The sequence below is a fragment of the Anser anser genome, assembly GCF_964211835.1.
Source record: "Anser anser genome assembly, chromosome: 2".
In the NCBI taxonomy this organism is placed as follows: domain Eukaryota; kingdom Metazoa; phylum Chordata; class Aves; order Anseriformes; family Anatidae; genus Anser; species Anser anser.
In genome coordinates this window covers 148,415,039-148,437,972 of record NC_139721.1, presented here as the reverse complement: position 1 = coordinate 148,437,972, position 22,934 = coordinate 148,415,039, and the positions used below count along the sequence as shown (strand labels likewise).

Here is a 22,934-nt window from a genome sequence, read left to right as displayed (position 1 = left end):
TTGTGGTGCGAATTGGATTGCAAGAAAAGCCTCCGACTTCTTTGCTTTTGAGATTTCTGTTTTGTTGTGGGGAGCTGCCTCTGTAGCGTAACACGCACCCCGTGAGCTTTTGGTAGCGTTTTGTCTGTTGTGCTGACAAACGCGGTGGGTACTGAACCTTCTGAAATTATTATTCAGGTTACAAACAATGTTTCACTGCTCTTCATTATTATTGTTCCTTTTTTTTTTTTTTTTTTTTAATGTTGAAACGTACCAGACTGAGAGCTTTAGGGAGTGAAATATTTTACTTATTCCAGAACAGGTAGTGCCAGTCAGCGGCAGCACCTGTTCTGGTGGGACCAGTTCCTAGGGTTAGAGGGCAGCTTAATGCCTCGGCGTTATTGCACTTCAATAGTAAAAGACTCATACGCAGGTCTTTATCTTTTATAGTTGGAATATAATTAAATGAAATTTCTCCAAAGAGCAAACGTACTGTGCGCTGGAGCAAATGGAATAAAAACAAGTGAGTCAGTTCATGAAATGTCTTTGTGTACTGATCTACGATTTAATCTAATATGGAAGGAGCTCAGGCTCACGGACTTTACAGCGCTCTGGCTCTGAATTTGTGTGCGCAGGGTGCCTTTTGAAAGGCTTGAAGTCACTTTTAAGGGAATTTCTAATTAGCTGTAGAACATACAAGTTTTTAATACTTTGCAAATAATGCTTCCACAGATGCTTTAAATAAACTGGATTGTCATTAAGCAGTATTAGTGAATTTCTCACACGCAAGTAATTTTCAGGACCTGACCACTACCCCTGCTCCTAAATTTTGATGACAGAGTACCCAGTCAGATTTAAGAGCGTGAAAGTTATAGTGCCCTGAGTAAGCTTAAAAACATAATGGATTTAATGTATTTGGGTTCCTACGTGTTTTATTACTATTTCTGTTGTTACTGAATGCTTAGTATGTCTACTTAAATCGCAAAAACTGACTATTGGAGTATTAGGATATCCAAGCTTTAGTGTGGTTCTTTAATGTTAATTAGAGTCATAGGTGAAGCCCCTTTGTCTGAACAAAAGTTTTAAAATGAGGGAATATTTGAAGAAATTAGGAACACCTTCAAAAGGACACCAAGCTTGAATTTTGTTTTGCTTTATTATCAGATGTCATTTGAGAAGTTAAATCACAATTCTAACTTCTACAGAGGTATGTGAGCAATCCAGTTCATTGGATCCTTTCAGGAAATAGAAAGACTACTCAGATTAATTTGACAATTTTGTTTGTAAGTGCAAATCAGTGAGTACCCCTGTATTCTAATTTTCCCAGACCTTAAGGTTTCTGCAGCCTCTCGTCTTTTGGATAACTGCCATGGTTACTGTGTGACCTCTAGTGGTTAATGAAAAATATGCTCAATTACTGAATTCAAACTGATGCTTGAAAAAGTCCCTAAAATGTTTACTTGTTGGCTTAATCACTTGATCCTCCAAATTCTCTTATTATTATTGAAAAGAAAATAATATAATTTGCTTTAAGTTTATCTTTTATGGTGCCACTTCCAGAAAAAAATGTTTTGCTAAAATTGTTACACACATGGGTGTGTGTCTGAAGAACAGTACTGACCGATGGGGAATTTTAAGAGTAGTATTAAAAACCTTTTACTACCTTGGCTTGGTGAATGTATGCTAGAGGATGAAATTACTGAAATGAAGTACCCTCCGTGAAGCCTTGTTTTGGTCAACTTCTGTAGCTGCAAAAGGGCTTTTCTGCCTCAAGAATGATTTTTTTTCCCCTCTAAATGCTCCAATTAACTCTAAAAATTGTTGCTTTTTCCTACAAGCTTGGTCTTGTTTCAATCTTTAGATCACTGTAATTGAGACCAAACCATCCTCTCCTCCTCCCTGCTCTGTCCCTCCTTGCAATGGCAGCTATTGATGGGTGCATTGGAAATGCTATTGAACCCAAAACATGACTGCTTTTGTTATTGTCAAACTTTCAAAATAGTGAAGAAAGTTATAGGTTTGAATTTATCGGAATCTGATCAGTGTTAACTAACTCCATTCAGTACAGCGTAACTTCAGTGAGTGTGCTGGCTTCTTCATGGCCTGAGCTGTAGAGTGAGCAGTAGGTCAATTATTGCAATAGGAGAAATAGTTCTTAGAAGTGCCTTTTTTGTTGCTTTAGTCTCTCTCTCTCTCTCTTTCTCTTTTTTTTTTTTTTTAACATTCTTTTAATGTGTGTTTGGCACCTGTGAATATTTAAAGCTTTGCTTTTCTCTGCTGTTTTGGGACACAATAGTAGACTTGCTGCTGACAATGTAAGAGGCCTTCCAGGAGTCATTTCTTGGAGGAACAAGACTGCCTCTGTTTATGGAGACAGGCAAGCTAAAATTAGTTTTCTCAACATTTTGGAGGAGTGTTATCAATCCCAGTCCATTAAAATCATAACACTCTGCAAAATCATTTTGTGGTGGTAAAAATTCAATTTTGATCTTTTTTTCATAACACATTAAGACTCTTATATCACTAATGAAATATTAATGAGAATCTGAGAACATTTTAAAAAGGCATTTGTCACAGTTTCTGTATCACAATGATATGGCTATGTTTAAAGCAAATTGCTGCACTGTTGCTTTTTTTTTTTAGTTAGTTTATTTATTATAAATTGAAAACCATAAATTTTTAAAAACCAACAATTTTAAATACCTCATATAATATAAAAGGGAACCAACCTCATCCTAGAGAATCATCCCATCAAGTTATTTGTTAATACTCTTTAATGATTTTTCTCTCCATTCCTAATACCTGAAGACTTTGATGCAAATCTCAGGAATGAAGCCATTTTTAATTGTTCACATTTTTCATTTTCTGTTCAAACTAGCACGGTTAATTTGCAGTGAAAATCTTTTCATGGCCCTTTTCCGTGCGGTTTATGGCAGGCACCCTCTCTACTCTACCCCCTACTCTTTCAACCAGGAGGGCATCTCTGTGCCTTCCTGGCTTACGGGATTTCTGTGTGTGGTCCTTGCTTACTTGCTTTCCAATATTGCTGGCGGATTCTGTTATTTTGGTGGAAAAAAAAAAAATGAAACAAGGCTTATCAGTTCTAAAATAGAAAATATGATGCTAATTACTTTCACTGTCTGCTGATACTGTCATATTAGTTGATCTAAATGTAAAACCACACAGCACAATTATGCTGGAGGTGACTTCTCAGCCACATGAGTATTATGCAATGTAATCTATGAAATGAATGACAGTTTTAGGAGAAAAAATTGCCTATTTTTACATTTTGAATGAAGAACAAATTCAGTTATGTGAAGTAAAACCCATACATAAGTTTTAAGGAAATTGAAGATTGAGATCTTTATGTACAAGATACCGTATAAAAGAGATGCAGTGCAATTTTCAACTGTTTTGTGAGAACCTCTGAAGTCCTATTTCTCTCTGACATCACCAGCTGTCTGATAACCACGACGTGGGCTGGGATCTCAGTTGATTAATTATGATCTGAGGCTCTTTTCCTGATAACTACTTATGTTTTGGATACCAGCTGTGGAACTTGGTTGGGTTTATAAGCTGTGGTAGAATACAGAGAACATGCATAGTACTGCAGATTAGTTTTTTTTTCCATATAGTCCTATTTTTCCTATGGAGTTCTGTGGAATTGAGCTGAATAGCTTTTTTTTTTTTTTTCTTTTCTTTTAAACTGTATAATCCTGGAACCGTGTGGGATGTGCCACCCGCTATCCCAGTTGCAGAACAATACATACAAAGAGGGTGTTGTTAGAAAATCTCCAGATCCTTGTGTTTAAATATGACTCAGTGAATAGGAGTGTTCCAGATTCCATATTATGAGCATCTCAGTAGGCTATGGCCTGTGGATTACACTCTTTGCTGTCTTATTAGAAGGAAACGCTGTGTGGAAAAAAGGCATTGGGAAGGCTGAGAATGTGAGGGAAGGGGGCCATGGATACAAAGTGAGCATTTATCATGTTGAACTCTGTTGTAGGGAATGTTTATAATATGACTATATATATATAGAGAGAGAGAGAGAGAGAGCATAGTGCCAGGTGCAGCATTTCTGGGGTGTGACAAGGCTGGTGAGCACATCCCATAAAGCCAACACCAGCAACTCAAATTATTTGTAATTAGGGGTGGGGGATATCTCTATCCCTCATCTCTAATAATTAATTGTCGGACATTATTTCTGAAAGCGATAATCTGTGATCACTTTTCTTTTACTGCTTTACTTACTATTTTTTTTTGCAAGAGCTTGTTTTGAAGTCCCTTGGGAATCTTAAATGTCCTCTCCAGGGAGCAGGAAGTCAGCTTCAAGTGTGAGCTCTCAGGATTTGTTGTGAAAATCTGATCCTGTTCCTTTTCAGATAAAACCAGACAAGCACGTAAAAGAGAAAAAAAAAAAGTGTGCAACAGAGCAGCAGGAGATAACAGCATGTTGGTTCCTCTGGCAGTTTGGTAGAGGAAGCGTAGACCATCAAAACTCGGTCGCTCTGGAACATGGCCAGATCTGAACCGTGGTGGTTAGCTGTTGTTATTAAATGTGTGATTGCAGCAAGGCATGGTGTGTTGTAGCCGGCTGAGCAGGCCCGTGAAATGCAGAGGAAAATCAGAGCAAAGAGGATTGGCAGTGAGAGGCTTGGCGATCTTGAGCCTTGAGTTCTTGCATTCTTTCTCGTACCGAGGCTTGTTTGTGGAGATTGTGGTAAATGCCTGCATCAGAATACTTCCTGGGATAAGGAAAAAGATACATATGTAGAGCATAAATCACCGTGCCTTGGCCGCGCTCATGCCCTCCACTGTGCTGGCTTCCAGTGCTCGGAGGAAGATATGTCCACCGTTAGGGACAGCAAATTCCCTCCCTTGACAGCATGTCCTGGTGGTTGATATGGCTTCACGTACGATCGTACTAGCTCAGAAAATAGTTTGTTATAGTGTTGAAATAATGGCGTATTGCCAGGAGCTTTTCAGATGTAATTGGTGATTTCCTTGATGCAAGCCAACTATTAGGTTTTATTTTGACAATTTTACAAGTTCACCTGCTCTGCACCGAGCTACTAGTTTTCATTGTCTCTGAATAACTGTAGTTATAACTCATTTATGAGTTAGTTTGATTAACCACAGCTTTGGTTCCTAAAGGTGTGGCTTCGTGATGGATTTCAACACATCCAAGGCTGTGGTGTTGCGCAGGGCTGCTGTTGCCCTTGTCAGGCCTTGGCTTTCCACCTTTCCCTGGTGCTGGCAGCAGGAATTGTCCGTTGTGAAAACACCCTGGCTGAAAACACCCTGCCAGGAGAAAGGACGGTGGTGGTGGGAAGTACAGGGGATCTGTTGCTGGTTGCATGAGGAGGAGAGAGGGGCAGAAGGGGCAGAGACACAGCTCTCTGCTGCGAGGAGCGGTCTGGAGGCTGGGAGTTCGTCGCAAGCCTGGTTCCTCAGCAAGGTTGGGGCACCATGTTGGCCGCTCCGGCCCCTGCCAGCCGAGGGAGCAGAGCAGCGGATCAGGGCTCTGGTCTGGCAGTGCAGGGGGGCACCACATGTGGGGCAGGACAGGAGCACTGAGGAGAGCAGAGGTCCTTGGGATGGGAGCGCTGGGGCGGGCAGGCCCTCAGGAAGGCAGCGCTGAGGAGGGCAGGGCCTCGGGCTGTCAGCCCACAGCGGGCGGCGGTGACTCACAGAGGGCTGGGTGAAGCGTGGCCAAAGGGAGCGTGCTGAGCTGATGGATTATGTGTGGATTCACTGCACTTGTTATGGCTGAAATTATGCACCTTGCCTTGGCTGAGGCTTTTGATCCGGTGTTGAAATGTAGGCGCAAGCCAAGGAGAGTGAGAAACAAAACACTCACAGAATTGCAGAAGGATTTAGGTTGGAAAGGACCTCTGGAGTCATCCAGTCCAAACCCCTGCTCCAAACTGCGCCGCTTTGTGCAGGGCCTGTGCAGTCTGTGTCTCCAAAGATGGAGGTTGCACAGCCGCCCTGGGCACCTGTTGCAGTGTTTGCTTCCTTGGTGGAAATTGTGGTCCTCAACCCGAGTCCCTGCTGTTGCAATTGGTGTGTGTGGTGCCTCCCCTCCCACCACCCTTCACCTTTCTTCTCCCTCTGCCCTGCTGTGAGGCAGTTGAAGACGACAACAATCTCCTCTGTTGGCCTCCTCTGAAAACTGAACAAGCGCAGCTCCTTTGGCATCTCCTTGTGCTCCAGCCCGTGACCGTGCTTCATGCCATCACCAGATCCGCTGCCGCCTGTGGGTGGGCAGCCCCAAAGCAGTCGCAGAGCTGCAGACCTGCTCCCACGAGGGCTGAGCAGGGGAGGAGAATTCCCTCCTGCACCTCCTGGCCACCCTCAGGCCAGCACAGCCCTCATGTGAGGGTCTGCTCCTGACTCGGCTCCGGAGTGCTGCCGGGAGGCACCTGGCCCTGCGTTTCCACAGACTGGCACCCAGCCAGGGCTGCTGCACGCAGGTCATTCGTTTAAAGTTCTTGGCAGCTGTCCCCGATTATCAGGCAAATGGCACACTTTTTAAATAAAATCCCTGTCTGAGTTCTGCTGTCTTGGAGTATACATGTATTTTGTTGCTCATTTGCTATTTGTGCAGGATTGTACCCTGAAAGTGGCGATAATGGGTTTCAAAGCACGCTGCTGTCAGCTGAAGTAATGCTAGTAAGAGATTCCCATTCTAGGTTTTTTAGCCATCCTGCTCCAATTAAAGGGTGAAAGACCCAAGAAGAAATCAGGTGGAAAAAAAAGAAAAAAAGAAAAAGAAAGGGAGGAGGAATGATTTCTGGGCCAGCTACTGGTACCACCTCATTTCAGAATGCTTATATTCTCAATGGTTTAGCAGAAACGCAAATGTTTTATTTCCTTTCAGTACTTGAAAGTACTTTTCAAGTGTTCTGCCACAGTTAGTGTTTTTGTGGAACACTTTGACACTTGTGTGGGTTGAAACTTGCATTATTTTGTGCTGTATAAACAATATTTTGACATATATTTGAATAGTTACAAAAATTCTGATTGCATGGTCTTTTCTGTCATTTTCATACTATTAGAAAAAGCCATGGTTTAATGTTACAGAATTTGCTGATTGAAAATAATTTTAACACGTCTCCAAACAACAAGTTTGTCACTTTGGTAAAAGCAATGAACTTTGCCCCGCATTACTCCATGCGAGAGTGGGTGAGCATTTTGCTTTACAGGAGGTTGATTTTAATGTTTCTTGACAAAAGGGAAGGAAAATTAATTTTAATTATCTAAAAATATGTCCCCTGGCTCAAAGTATAGTTCTCAGATAGAAAGAAAGCAGTGTTTTGCTTTCTCAGCAATTTCTGTCACTTGAACCGTGAATTGATCATGGAGGTAATAGAACATGGGGAAAATCCAGAGGGAGCTGTCTGATTTCATACGTGTTTCTGTTCGAGCACTTACATTCTTTTGATTTGTGGACTGTAATTTTCACTGACGGTATTAGCAGCTTTTAGAAGAACAGCCACTGACAGATGACATCCATCTAACCAGCTGCTGCCTAATCTGACTTCAGTCTGCTGATGGCATTATCTAACTGATTCGAAATAGAGTAAATATTAATGACTGTTCATCTGTTATTTAAAATAAATAGTAGTGAGAGAGCGATGGTCACATTTCACACTTACGCTGTAACTAGCTTCACGTCATCTGTTATGATCCTATCAACTTTTGTGACTGACAGACATCCTTAGGTAATTCATTTGGGAAAATTCAACATTGTTTCAATTTTTTTTCCCTCGCAGTCTTTTTGGTTTTCAGTATGGTCACAAATAGTGAGATGTTTCATGTGCTGTGAATTTAGAAGTGAAAAATCAAGATCTTATTTTCCTTGTGAATTTTATGAAAGCTACCTTTCAACTGAAATGGATATAATCAAAAAATGATCAATAAAGTTGAGAAAATAACAAAGTAGTATATTATAGATACTGATCAGAAAAAAAAAAATTGCACCAGGGCTTGGTCTCATGTCAGCCATATGTAGGTGGTTAGAAAGCTTACTATAAACTTAGAGAGTATTTATTTATTTTTGTGCCAGTCATCTTTAAAATGTTATGGAAAGTTTTCATAATACAATTTTCCACTTTATCTGTTAATGCTTTAAAATACACAACAACAGCCCCCCCCCAAACAAACAAACGAAACCAAACAAACAACAAAGCCAAACAAACCACACAGAACCCCCTCAGTTTTCCATTTCCCAAAAAGAATGCTCAAGCAGATTGCGGTGCTGATGACTCTGCCATATATTTGGCTGTCATTGCTTTCATTCGGGTTTTATTGAGAGCAAGATCAAACATGGAATGTCATAACTTGGTGCTTTTGAGGACTGCAGTGTCTATCACTCCTGAAGTCAATTTGTTCGTTAAGGACTGTTCCAATTTTTCAATATTGTAAACCTGAAACATTCTTACTAAGCTCCCTCAGGGTATCTTCTACGATCCTTGCTTTCCAATATTTAGCATTTAAGTAACTGAATTGCCTGCTCTTCCTCTATTAATACTTGTTGAGGCATACTACATTGATTTCTTTGTTTTGAATATTATGTTATTCTTGTTGCACATTTTTCATCAAAAATAACAGTCATAAATATGTCACCTGTCATAAATAGAAGTCTGCTTTGAAAACTTTTTAAATATTGCAATACATTTTCATTAAAACAAGTTGTCAGTAGAGAACATAATTCTTTCCTTGACACCGTCGTACGGCATTGATGAATGACACCCGGCACTGGCGTTATACTTTATTGCGTTAGTCGAGCACAATACCAGCGTTGCAGATGCAAGACTGAGACATCCATCTTTTCCCTATCAGCCTGCTGCACCTGTTTGATTCACAGGAAAGTGCCGGAGTACTGACGCTGAGTCTTGCTCGCAGACATTGATAGATTTGCATTGAGGGAAGCAGTTGCAGGATGGTGGGGTAGTAGTTTGTTGTCATCTTGGAACAACAGTGATTTCCTGAATCTTTAAAAATGTTAATGTTACAAAACAATTCACCGAGTTAATTAGTATTGTGCATGTGAAAATATGTTCATGTTTTTACCTGTACTTAATTCCTTTTTCTTCCTCATTCCATGCTCTGTCAGAAGCTAGGTGGGCCGACCATAAACACTTAATCTGCTGCAGTCACTATATATTGAATTAAATAACTTGAGCACTGCCTGAGACTTAATACCCTGGTGCCAGATTACTTTAGTATTTAGATACTTGAACGGTTATATTTGGAGTACGAAACACAGTATTGAAATTCAACTTCTTTTTTTTAAAAATAATTTTCTCATGCATCTTAAAAGAACAATAGCTAACATCTGCTAATTGGTTTAAAAAAAACACAAACAACAAGACTTGAGTCCTTCCAGATGACACAGTGTGGTTTACAGAGCAAATAAGCTCAATTGTAAAGTGTTTTATTCTTTGCATATATAGAATACGACATATATCCTTGTCGTTTGTATAGCTTGCAGGTTGTGTTTGTATGCAGCAGCGGTGCAGCCAGGGTAGGGCAGGTCTTCAGGGCATTAGTGTCTAGCCCTTTGCCTCTTGGCTCTCTGGCCTCCATTTAGATACTCAGTCTTTTAAGTAGCCATCAAATATGAAAGCAGGGGGGTATTTGCTAATAATTCAAGTATTAGCCTGTAGAGATGTTACAGAACTGGTGCATGATGTGTAGTTAGTGCAAGGATCAAGAAGAACATCTTAATGTACCCTTTCTTGCCTTTCCCAACCCCTTTCCTTTTTATGGCTGCCAAAAAGCAAGTGTTTTTATCTGCCAAAAAAAAAATAAAAATGGTTGTTATGCACTTTACTTTTATTGGGTGGAAAACTGCTTGACTGGCCACTCTGAATGTATTGCATAAATCATATAGAAAGGTCAGTGTTTCCTTCCGAGTTCCACAGGACCTCTCAGATGCCGTATGGAAATTGAATCCAGGTTAAGCAAATATTTGGAATGGCTCTTACCTGTTCGTAATTGTTTCCAAATGTGATGGCCTGGTGATATGGAGCCTAGGTAGGCTTCTTTTAAATTGCTCCTGAAGTTGATAGGTATGAATTGATGTACTTTGTGAATTTATGTGTTGGTAACTTTGCAGAGATTAACACATTAATCTTTTGCTGCGTTTTAGTAAACGTTTCATTATTCTCATACCCTGCAATTGAAAACCTGTTGCAGATTTGGACTTAGTTTGTCCCAGCACTCAGACTGTTTAGATCAGCATTTTGGTTGGGTTCATAAAACATAGCAGCTGTATTTGATGCTTTGATCAGCCAATTGTTTTTTTTTGTAGATTTACAGATTTTGTTTCTAGTTTATCTGTTATAAGCTTAAAATTGTACCTAAAATTGTACCATATGTATCATAATCTTAAGAATAAAACCTTCAATTTTTATTATTTTCTTTATATTTATTCTGTTATATTAATTTCTAAGATGGAGCTTGAATTTTTAATGTTTTTTTTTTCTTTTGTTTTCAGGCTTATCTTGCTGTCGCTACTTATTTACTTAATTCTAATGCTAGAAACTCAAGTTTTACTGAGAAACTGAAGTGAAAAGGCATGCGGTTTTTTATTTCTCTTGCAGGAATTATTCTTGGCACCATGACAAAATTAGTGGGGAAAAAAGTAGAGCATTATTTTTTTTTGTTGTTCTCGTTGGTTTTACCTTCCGCTTCATTATGCGCCTAGCAGATAAATCAATATCAACATCTGTAACAGTGAATTAATTTCATGGGAGAAATTTGGCAGCAGTAAATTAGTTACAAGGCAACAAGTTTCAGTGTAGACAGAAATAAGACAGTAACTTTCGAAAATATTTAATAATAAAAACTTTTAAGATTATAGATGATTGAAGAAATTAAGAAATAATTTCTAGGTTTGTTTTTTAGAAAATGCCAATGAAGGAGATAAGCACAACTTACAGAAATCCCAGAGATCTAATGGTGGCGAGCTGCAGGTACTTTACAAGTCTCATCTATGTACAAGCAGTTATGTCTAATTATGATATTCTGATTAACAGAAATGGACATTGAGTAGAAGAAAACGAGTATATTAAACCTCACATTTATTAAAATCACAAATAGGACTGTCGTTTCAAAGAGCAGCAGACCACTGTTAAACACGAGAGCCCCTGGCATATAGTACCCTGGGTTGTTCAATAAACACAGTTTCCAAAAGGAAGACAGAACAACTTTAAGAACGAAGCGTGAATAAGGCTGATGCGCAGAAGGATCACGAAGCTGAGCTAATAGAAGGAAGGATCTCTCTCCTGGAAGTAAGCGGAACAGCCTGGGGACTTCTGGGAAAAGGGGATGTTTCACCCTTTCTGTGGCTGCTTGTGTTTTGGCTCCGTCACAAGCATCCTGTATGACTGTGGGCAGGTCTGTTTGGGAGAAATGGTTGGTCTGGCACACATCGGTAATGAGGAGAAGGAATGTGGCAGGGCCAGCTCAGCTGTGTTACACAACAAAACTGCGTGGAGGCAGGGAGCTGGGCCTGAGTTCCCGAGGAGCAAGCTGAAGGACTTCACCAACTGATTGCTCCTCTTACGTGTTGTTGCTTTTTTTAATGAATTGAAATGAACTCTATGTACACACAGTTATGTATCAGCCATTTTTTTTCCCCTCTGTTTCAATATGTATTACTTGTAAGACTTTCCTTGATCATATTGCTCTGGCACTGCGCAAGTTGGATGGCGTGTAGAAAAGAGGAGCTGTCAGCTGGGAGGTGGGAACAGGCTTTTTGCAGCAGGGGGAGCATTAACTAGATACAACAAATACCAGGATAGTCGATTTGGTATGTGTTACAGCAGATCTGGTGGCTTCACTTGGATTTTACTGGGAATACAAGCTTTGGAATTAGATATGAACATGTATCCTAAGTTTCATTTTTAGAAAAGTTTGTGTATTGAAACGAATGACAGAGCTCCTATTGATTACAATACAATTAAGATTTTAACCATTACTATTCCAAAGAAGAGCCTGAAAAACTAATCCAATTAAAATCTGCTGGTTCATCTGTAGCATATGACTAAAAGGCCCCCCTCTCCCTCCCTTTCTTGGTGGTTTAAACCTCATAATTTCTAATGCTAGAGGAATGATGTTACTTATTTGTGGATTTACAGCATAGGAAAATTTTCATCCTACTTTTATTAAGCGACTAGTTTATATAGTAGTTTTTCAGTTTTATTTATAGATGTATATAAAGCTGTGTGAACATTGTCATAGCAATTTAAAATAATTATTTCTATTTGTGTTGCAGCCACAATTGTTATCGGTAGGATGGAGAGATAATCCTACTGCTTAGCGGTGTAGTAGTGTGGAAACGTATTCACTGAGCATAAATATAGGCACTTTGTTTTCTGTCCACAACCCGATAGGTGGAGTACTTCTTTATCTAGGATATTTACAGTGAGGACTAGGTGAATAATAAGATAAGTACTGTACTTTGATTTTATTTCCTTAAAACCCTGTCAAATCTGAAATGGGCAAGTGAATGCTGGTAGAGTAATTGCATCGCAGACACCATGAAAAGTGCATCCCTGTTCTTGCTATCTGTTTTCAATCTGGCATTTGTAATATAACTTGTTGATAGTAGTCACAACAATTTTTAACATTCATCACTTAAAAACTCTGTTAAGACCTTTCCAGAGGGTCTGTTTTGCCTTGCTCGGGCACTCCCGTGCCATGTGGTACCACGTAACTGCGAGGACCTTCCTTGAAGGCTGACTTTAGGGAACGCAAGGCTAAATTCCCCGGCTCCCTAGCTGGTGGTGTCGGGCTCTGAATGCTCCCAGAGGGGCAGCACTCCGAGCCATGGGGTGCCAGAGTTGGCTTTTGTGAAAGCCTCTGTGGTCTTGTTTCCAGATGCTCTTGAAGGTCCAATTTGAAGAAGTACCTTGGGTGCCTAACGGCCTAAATCCTTTGACTCTGACAGAGTCCAGACATCGTACCCAGAGCTGTGAACACACGTCTCAGAAATGGCTGAGCTGCAGGAGAATGCTTATTGTCTGTGTGGCTCCTTCCTTCTCACCCCTTCCTGATAGTGAGCCTGCCCTCGGCGGGCTCTGCCTGGCTTCTCCTCCCGCTCGTCCTCATTCCCATTTGCAAAGCAGCCTATGCAAAACTGGGGAGTGGAATAAAACAGTTCTCATTAAAAGCATGCAATTAAGTGGGGGATGCTGCAGGTCCTGGATTAAGGCTCCTGTAGGCCTCGATGTAGGCCTTTGTCAGTTCCCCAGTCAGGCTGTGTAGACTTTGTTTTGTTTGAGTTCAGGCCAAAAGAGACTGGCATCCATCTGCCCTGGCTGATACTTAATCTCCTTTGGTGCTTCAACGTGTGTATGTTCCAGGATCGGATTCCTCCAGTTTGTCTTGTCAAATGAATGTCAGCATTTAATGAGGTGAGCTGGTAAGAGTATTAGCTGAATTACCTGCTTCTCCATTTTAACAGCAAGGCAGTCTATGCTGTTAGCATCGAAGCTGGTGCAGGTGCCACTCTAGTAAACTGGTACAATTATATCTTCCATTCAGTGGGTACAGCTATGTTGAAACTTGAGCGTGTTTAGCCGCGTACATTAAACATTTCACTAAAAATGTAAAACTGTAAAAGTTTTAAAAATAGACATGATTCGAATAAATCATTGCTCCAAATGATTTTAACAACAACTCAAATAGGTATGTGAAAAAGTCAAATGGGGAGTAAAACAAATATACAAATTATGAAAGGGCTGCCGGTTTATCTTATTCTATGCCTTGTAAAATTTTCATAATGACATGTGCTTGTGTGGAGTCAATGAGAAATGAAAGAAAGTCAGAATTGGAAAAAAAAAAGCTTTAGTTCAAAGTACAGAGTTTCAGACAGTTCTTAGCATTGGCTTTGTGGTAAATATTAACTCGTAACTTATAGTCTGATCTCTTATGTTTGGTGCATTCATTCATTTGAGGAATGTTAGCTGAGACTGGGAACCTGCCACTGCAGAGGCATGCCTGCTCTGATAAAGGCATCCCTAAGAACAGATCTTAATCAGCAGTTTATATATATATGTATGTTTGTCCCTGTGTGTGTACACACACAGGAGAACGCTGCATATCAATTGCATAGAGAGAGCTTTTGTTCTGGTAGGGCTTCTGAGAGGTTGCACGTCCAAAATTCATTGCAGTTGTACATAGGTTGAGTTAAGAGCTGCACCTGTGATGTTTACATACTTGTTTTCATGAATATAGCAAAAGACAAAACATCATAAAATGTCCTCTTTTTTTTTTTTTTTTCCAAGATTTTGGGCATTATTTTCAGATGCTCTGTGGTTTAAACAACGGATACCTCCTACAAATTAACTATGAACATTTGGGTGCTTTATATTTTCAGACAAGCCTAAAAATTCTTCGAAAAGCCCCTTTGCTTCCAGCACGTTTATATCCAGCACGTGAGACCCAGCTCTGAACTCTCCCAAGTGTCTGCAGCACCTGGCTTGGGGCTGCAGAACGCGCAGGCTTACCCGCAGCTCCTGGTCCCTGCTGCAGGAGCCCGGCCGCTCGTCTCGGCCCGCTGCAGCCCCGCGCTACGCCGCATGATGAGCATCCTCTTCCAGTTCTCAGCGTGTGCGTAATGAATGGGAGAAACTGTTAGAGAACGAACCTCAGACAGGTACGGGTCATCACAGCCAGGTGTTTAATTGTTGTCATTAGGAAGCATTTGGGAGTTCCCGGTGTGCGCTTTTGGAAACATAACAGTAACTGGATCCCTTTGGATTTTGATGGATTTGTCCATTGTATTAAATGATGATTAAGATGATTAGATGCACAATGTCGAAGCATTAATGTTCTGAACATCTTTATCAAGAAGAGGTAATAATTATAGTCTACTTGATATGTTATGCACATCATGCTCCTGTTAGCTGATTTGTCTGCAACTGTGCCAGAGTTTAATTAACATACTTGAACAGTATGAAAACTTGTGCATTTATAATTATATCTTCAGTAACATTGTTACTGTGCTTTCAAAAAGGTACATTTATCATACGAAAAGTGCTTAGAATTAGGGTCAGTCAAAATCATCTTCAAGAAAATGCTGGGGGGAAGCAGATGGCGTTCATTTTCATCGAGGGGGGGGAAAGCAGCAGCTGACAGAAACTTTTCTGTGTGGACTCAGGGCTTAGTTATGAAATGACTCAGAGCGAACAAGGTGCTTCCCACGGGGCTGAAGCCAGAATAATCCACTCATTGTTCTCCCTGAACCTTTTGAGGCTGGAAAACTTTCATTTTTCCTCATCTTTAAAAGCAAATCAGTCCGTGTGGCAACTCACTTGCCATTCTGTCCTCTCATGTTGGGAGGAGTATGTGAGAACGTGGAGACACTAGCTACCTCTTGTGTTCAATCTCTTTAATTACACTCACGAGAGATTTTTCTGATTTTCTTTCTTTTTTTTTTTTTTCCAAGAAGACTGGGCAGCTGCTTGTTGTTGTTGTTAGTATTTCTGACAATTTTCTGAAATATTATAGGTGGCAGCATCAGTGGTTCACTGTTGTGCAGAAAAGTGAATCAATATTTTTACCCGTATCTCTTTTAATAAGGTATATATTTTTAAGACCTAGTTTTAGAGGAGACATTTGTATTTTGCATTAATGAAACTTAGAAGCTGTTAAGGAAATAAAAGAAGATCTTAATTCACTAACCTTCATTTTTACTTCCTATTACAGTGTTGCAAAATCTGTAGTTTATTTGGAGATAGATGTCTGGGTATATGTATATGTTCCATAAATGAAGATGGATTATATATATATAGGCACAATTTTATAATATGTATCTTTCAGTATTTGCTTAATACCCCAAAAAATACATTGCAAATCCAATCAAATGACTTATCTTTTGGATGCTTCTTTTTTCAAGCATTTGGGAAATCTTTCTTTTATATTTAAGCTATGTTTGGGGAGAATCCAGACTGCTAGTTTTAATTTCTTGTGTATCTGTTTTGTCTTGAAGGACTCAAATATGATTAACTTCTGTAGAAGGAATACATAGGAATACATATCACAGTGCTGCAAGATATTACACCATATTCTGTTATGATCTAAACTGTTGAAATCAGATCATTGCTTGAAAATTCCAGTTTCTCTTTCGGATGACACTGGTATAGATTAGGGCTCTTCAACCTTCTTGGTTTGTGAACTCCTGAACTTTTTCTAATGGAGGTTAGGTACCCATTATTAAATTTGAGTCTCCACCCATTTCAACAAATGGAGACAGAGCAGATGTATTTTGTTTTGAATCTGAAATTAAAAAAATACGTTTTTAATAATATTTGGAGGGTAAAGGGTACTAATTCTGAGTGATTTAGGTAGATAACAGTACCATTGCAAAGGTAATTCTGTAGCATGTTTATCTCATTTAAGAAGACAGCTGCAAAAGAAAAAATAAATATTTCTAAATTAGCTGCAAAAAAGAGGGAAACTTTCCAGTGTTTGTATAAGCATTGTTTGGTGATTTCTGTTCAGCTTCTGTTCGTCCACGTGTCCGTAATCAACAGATATGCTCTCTAACCTGTAGATTTTTCCTTGGGTCAAGTGTCACCTCTAAGTGGGAATGCGAAGTATTACCAGCGTTCAGGAAACGTCGTAAGTACAGTGGCTTACAGTGTTCTCCGTAAGAGTTTCATATTTACAAATGACAGTTCCTGTTTGTGTTCAGTGTGGACTGTCTCTGAGGATAAAAGCTGTCCTCTCTCAGTCACTTGAATCTTCTTGTTTCCTCTTTTTTCCTGGAATTTCTTTTTGTTCTTGGATGCTATTACTCTCTCGGTATTGACAGACAGCTGAAGAAGACTTGTCATCCTCCTGGAAGTTTGATTGAGCCCTGAAAGGACTGCTTGTTTTTGTTATCCATGGTGTAATAGAAATGTAGTGCAAAATGTTTTTGCTGGATCTTCTTAAAACGCCAGAGGTGATTGTGGAGAGATGCAAGGAATAGCTTGTTTCCCCTTTCAATAAATAGTGTTTCATTAAGCACAGTATTTACTTTTGAGGGGTTTCTAGAGCTTTATTTCTTACAGCACTTTACATGTTACATAGACCTGTACCATCGTGCAGACCTGTATTTATTTTGCATTGCCTTGGAAGATGCTTTGGGCACTATTATTTTTCTAAATACCGATGCGCTGCTCTCCCTTGTGTTATCACAGCAGGGACTGACCCGAGATGCTGATCTGGTCCTCTGGTGCTCGGTACCTGCAGCTCATGTTTGGCAGCCGCGCTTGGGGTACCCTGACAAATGTCGCTCATCTCAAAGCAGGGTCTTTGCCTAGAAGATGTTGCTTTTACTGCTGGGCAAGTAGGTAGCCACCTCGGGGGAAAAACACTCTTGTTCTGTGTGTTTAGGGAGCTACTGCTTCTTTTTCCCTTCCCCTGCTTTAAGCTGTTTTATCTAATTCGGGGTATTTCAAGTTATTATTCTAGACAGTCACTTAAATAAAAATAAACAATTTAAAATACATCATTAAAAAGTATATTGTGCCCCAAAAGGAGTCAATGATGTGTCCCACAGGACCAGAAAATGAACTTTATAATATTATGGACAATTTAAAATGGGCAAATTTAATTATAGCAGGAGTGTGCAATTACTGAATGAGGTATGAGAGACATGGGAAATGTTCCCATCTAAATAATGACCAGAATATGCTTGTTCTAATAATATTCCATAACACATTTAGGGCCTTAGGATTACAACACTTTCAGGTTATTAGAAGACGATGATAATAGTGTGTTTTATTACCAAATTACTACCATACTCTCTGAGGTATGAAGCGATATTAATGACCATTTTCAATAAGGAATAACATTTTGCAACATCAGTAGCATTTAACCATATTAAAATATGTTGCGTTGTGTGGTAAAGCCCAGGGGTACAGAGATGAAAACTAGAGAGTTTAATTTTGAGATGCAATTGGGAAATTATTTGGGCATTCAAAAAAGCTTTAGGGCAGAAATATATTAATGAAGTACATTTTTTAAACTATTTGCAATAAATAGAAAGGTGCGTGTATATTACTTGGTTGTAATTTTGGTTTATAAAAACGTTAAAATCAGTGCACGACCTACATTCTGCTTAGTGTGCTATATAAAATTTCAATTACCTAAGTGTCTGTTAAATCTGGAAATGAACCGGTTAAAGAGAAAATTAGTACATCTATGTAAATGCGTGGTGGTTGGAAGTACACATATTAAAAATATTTCTCAGAATGGAGGCATCTTTATAAAACAGGTGACAAGATAACATTCGGTTTCTCTGTTAATGTATTCTTTTCACGAGAAGCTCTGTGCTAATACAACAATTTACCAACAGCCCCAACAGCCATTCTTCACAGATTTGTCTGTAAATATTGCAATATTGTTTTGCTAAGGTCAGATGCTCAGAGTCAGTGGCCTCACTGTCATTGATCTAATCAACTGTAACTCTCATACCATCTGATTAAGTTATTATGTTAATTCGAGTAAATAAGTTCATTCCAGTCCCTCAGATCTGCCAAAGACAGAGTATTTTATGGTGTCAAAATATGTCTCTGAAGCTAAATAAGCCCTCTGTACATATTGTATGTTACGGAATGTTGTAAAAACTAACGTTGCGTTCTCCAGTTGAAACGTCACTTCCATTTGTTCAAAACAAATCTTAGTTTTATTTAGAACCATAAAAATATGGAAATCATATTGTGGTTTCATAGTAACTGTAAAGTTACATAAAATATTTGTAAGTTACCATCTTGCTGTTGAGTCAGCTACAGAGGCATTGCATGTGATATATGTATTAATTGTATATGATAACTTTTTATGCGATACAAGTATTGTTAAATGGGCATGACAGAATACATGAAGAATTGTTTTGGAGCCATGACCTTGTATTTAATATCAGATGTGGAAGTGTCAGAATTGCAAATCTTGCAGTAGGTCTACCTACAAATAATGTGCTATCCATAGACATAGAGCCTTGGTTCCCCTTAAAGATATAACGATAAAATTCATCCTTTAATTAAACATTGTGAGCTAATTCTGTACTAGGTTATTGAAGCTTAAGTTCTGTTATCCCATAACAGTCAAAGATTCTGATTTGAGTGCTGAAAATTCAAGAAGTTACCTTTTAAAAACCATGGGATTTCTTTGAAGTGAATGTTGGTCATGAGAATATCATCGTTGTGACGCTGCATGAGAGCGTGTCTTGAAAAACTGAAGAATCTGGGGTTTAAGCACCTAAGTTTCTATATGAAACTGGATCAAAATCACAAGAATTAGGTGAAATTTTAAAGACAGAAATGATTGAATTTTTAGTTAGGACTTGAATGAGTCCTGTTTCATCTCTGATTTGATGTGCATCCCCTTTTGCTATATTTTGAAATGTGCTGGTTTGTGGCTCCTCCATAATTTGGTGCCACTCCAGCCGTCGCTCTATTGCTTAATTCAAAATTACTTTGATATTTAAGTAGTTAAAAAAGAAAAGTTTTGTTATAGTCATAAAAAGAAACTTTGCTCGAGTGTGTCAGATAACAAAATCTCAAGACTGATGAGTCTGCATGGCTTAGGGCCGGAGGGCACAGAAGAGCTGGTGTCTGGTGACGTTGATATGGCACCATGGCCTTGGGAGCACTTGTGTCTAAATGAGCTGAGCGATCCGAGAGCCTCCCGGGGAAGGATTAGTGTTTGGTGGCACAATATGCAAATTCCTTGCTTGGTAACGTGGCACGTAATGCAGTTTGGGATGGAGCTTTAACTACTCCAGTTTCATGCATATATTTAAGCTTTTTATGTTGGTCTGAGTTTATTATTGTGTATTTTCCTGGATATGGTTTAAATAAAATCACCTTGTCATATAGATGTGCATAGTTGGAGTAAATGACTCTTGCAAGTGCTGATTAAAAACTTGATGCTGATAAACATTGATAAATTCAACATTTGCAGTGTTTTCTTGTAGCAGAAGCTAGCCAGTGAGCTATTCCTTCTTGTTCTGCATCCAGAAGAGGTGTAGCCGCCTGCTGTGCTGTCACGGGGAGGGAGGTGTGAGCCTTTTTTCATTACCAGCCTCTGGCCCGGGCTCTGTTGGAGACCTTTCCTGGTGGGAATTCCCTTTCCTGGAAGTTCTGAGCTGGGCTGAGCATGAAGTGCAAAAGTACTGTTTGCTTTATAAAGCAGAAACTGACAGCAAAATTGCTGTGCATGCCGCGTGTTCCTTCGTTAGTTGGTTATTGGAATGGCATCAAGTGTGCTTTATCGTGTTGTAGCGGTTTGTCAAATAGGAGCCTCGCTTATCATTCAGGAATGCTCTGTGAATACACAGGCAGTTTAAGTGTATATATATATGTATGTGTGTGTGTATGTTTTTATATATCCATGTAGATAGAGAAATTTGCCATGTATTCACTTGTCCAGAACTTCTGGGTGTTCACGTGAATTCTAGCCTGATGTAAATTCTCGTGCTGTGCCACGTCTTTGCACTCTTGCACTTAATTTCCAAGGATCTGAATCCCATCGGTGATCCAGCTGCAGATTTCTGCAGGAGGATAGCGTCTATTGGAAAAATGCATTTCAATTATTATTGTAAGCCTGTAAATATCTAAAATTATGAAATATGATTTAAGCTAGAAGAGTATTTTTAACGCAGTTAGCTTGGCTGGCTTTGAATAAAATGCATCCTGTCTCTGCGTACGTCTTCTGCATATTTCATAAAAAAGAGGTGGTAGTAACAAAGCTACTGTTTCTTCAAACCAAAATAGCTGAGCTGTAGTTCAGCTGTGTATGTCAGGGGTGAAGGTATTTGCCTGAGTCTAGACCTCTCTGAGGTCCATAAGTTTTATTAATGAGCCCCCTATTTAGGAGCGAGTCCGTGTATCTTCATGGAAAAAAAAAATGTATTTAACTTCCAGCAAGCAGGAGTTACTTTTTCAGTACCCCTGTGTGGGCTGAGGGTACTTAGACACCTCCTGTGTTCTTTCTGAGTCCTGGAGAAAATGCTGATGGATTTGGCCAGAGAGCACCAGCTATTTTCCTTGCAAGAACCCAAGAAAGATGACGGACATAGGTCTGTGTAAAAAAGGAGAATGCCAGCAGGAGAAGATAGTTGCAGTGCCTAGTGCCAGGAAGAAAACTGGAGTTATAGAGGGAACGGGGGCTGAAGTGATGTTACCCCTACCCAAACTCAGAAATGGAGACCAGGAGGGATTTGAAGAGTGCTTCCATTCTTCGGACTTGTTCCTCGTACCCGTTCTGCCCGGGCAGGCAGAGCTGTGGCTCAGAGCTGTGGCTGGACTTCGCCCGCATAATGCATGGTGTGGGAGATGGTGTGGGGAGAAGAAGGTGGGCGAGGTGATCCCGCTTGCTGCGGCCCCGGCCGCTGGGCAGGCAGCCCCGAGCTGCCCCTGCTTGCCCCGCATGGCTGCTGCAGGGCACAGCTGGGGACAAGCAGCGACCCGGCAGAGACGAGGCTGGTCTGTACCTCTGTGCCTAGCCTAGAAAAAGGATCTTGAGCGACGGAAACATTCGCTCTAGTCTTAAAAGTATGCCAGGCAGAGATTCCTGAATTCTCTCACTTACATGAACCGAGCAGTCTCGGTTGCGCTGCAGCCAGTGCTGCTCTCATCCAAGTCGTTAGTTAGGCCCTGGGAGCACAAGCACCGCGGTGTTGTTTAATTTACCGGAATAAGTGTAATTCTTTAGTGGATAGTTGAAATTATTAGCTGTAGCCAAAAGCATTAAATAGCTCACAAAGTCATGTATAAAGCTTTGTTCCAAAGCTTCTCTGTTTGTGTTGGGTTATTGGAAGATTCCTCCTGGTAGTTCTGCATAAAATTTTATCTGACTAATATCAAGCGGAGCTGTGTGTTTTGGAGCTGAAATGGTGACAGTCTTTTCAAAACCTTGCTTGTGCAACTGCTTTGCAAGTGCTGGCTTTGGCAGCGTAGCTGCTTTTCCTGTGTGTGTGGAAGATGCGCTAACTGTTCAGCAGAGGTCACTGTAAGTTTGTGGTTGAGACGTTTTAATGATACTTATCAAAATGTATGGCTGAAAACATTAATATTATGACTAGGAAATTCTTGTGCCTGCATTAGCTTAGAGATTAAATGGTACGAATTTTAAGAAAGATCTTTTTTTTTGGTGGAAGTAGAAAGTGGAGGTGATTATACAATTTCAAGGAAACTTGAATAGCCTTAAGAGATGTGGCACGTACCCAGAATTTCATCATATTTAGTGTTACTTATCAAGACTTATCCAAACGATTACTTCTGTCGCAGCACCCCCTCCTCCTTCCAAAATGTGCCATGCCTCCCTTCCCCAGAAGCCAGGCGTGTCAGGGCTGTTCCCTCACACCTTTCCAGACTCTACTTGTCCAGCATCGAAAGGCTACAAAACGAAGTCCAAAAGGAGTGTGGCTTGCTTGTTTGCTTTGTGCATTGCTAAGTGGCCTTGAAATCTTTCTCTTTCATAATTCAGTGATTGAACTAGTTTTTAAATGTATTGCATTTGCTATTCTAAAAGAAATTTTGATCTTCTGCAACTACTTTTTGGATGAAACAGAAGTTTGTTTTCCCACAGACGATTAGGAGTCCCTGTTCTGGAGTATTGCCATGGCAGTCATCTTGCCGAGAGGTAGTGGGTACTCCTCGATGTGCCGTCGTGATCTCTCTGGTAAAGGACAGTTGCAAATGAACAGGGCGGCCTTCTCCCCATCGACATTAGTTCTGTTGTTCTTATCATGAATCTGATGGGAGAGCTTCAGTGTGCTGATGTTACTGTCTTATCCCAGCCGTTGAGACAACGTGGATCCCTCACGGTGCTGCCTGTATTTGCCACAAGCCATGTATCTTCTAACCAAAAAGACAGCTGTGATCATCTGTATCATGAAGTAGTACATCTGCTTTCCAAACTCGGTACATTTTGTCCTGTGCCCT

At 40.0% G+C, this 22,934-nt stretch overlaps 1 protein-coding gene and 1 long non-coding RNA gene across 13 annotated transcripts in view; one reads left to right on the top strand and one right to left on the bottom strand.

Moving 5' to 3' along the window:
• The window catches only part of PARD3 (par-3 family cell polarity regulator), a 448,908-nt gene that overhangs the window by 59,873 nt on the left and 366,101 nt on the right, over positions 1-22,934 (top strand). The gene's annotated exons all lie outside the window — the stretch shown is intronic.
• The window catches only part of LOC310895159, an 89,153-nt gene continuing 66,430 nt past the window's right edge, over positions 212-22,934 (bottom strand). The window contains exon 2 of the long non-coding RNA XR_014580492.1: positions 212-22,934. This exon is cut by the window's right edge and continues 63,929 nt beyond it. This is a non-coding gene — a long non-coding RNA (uncharacterized lncRNA).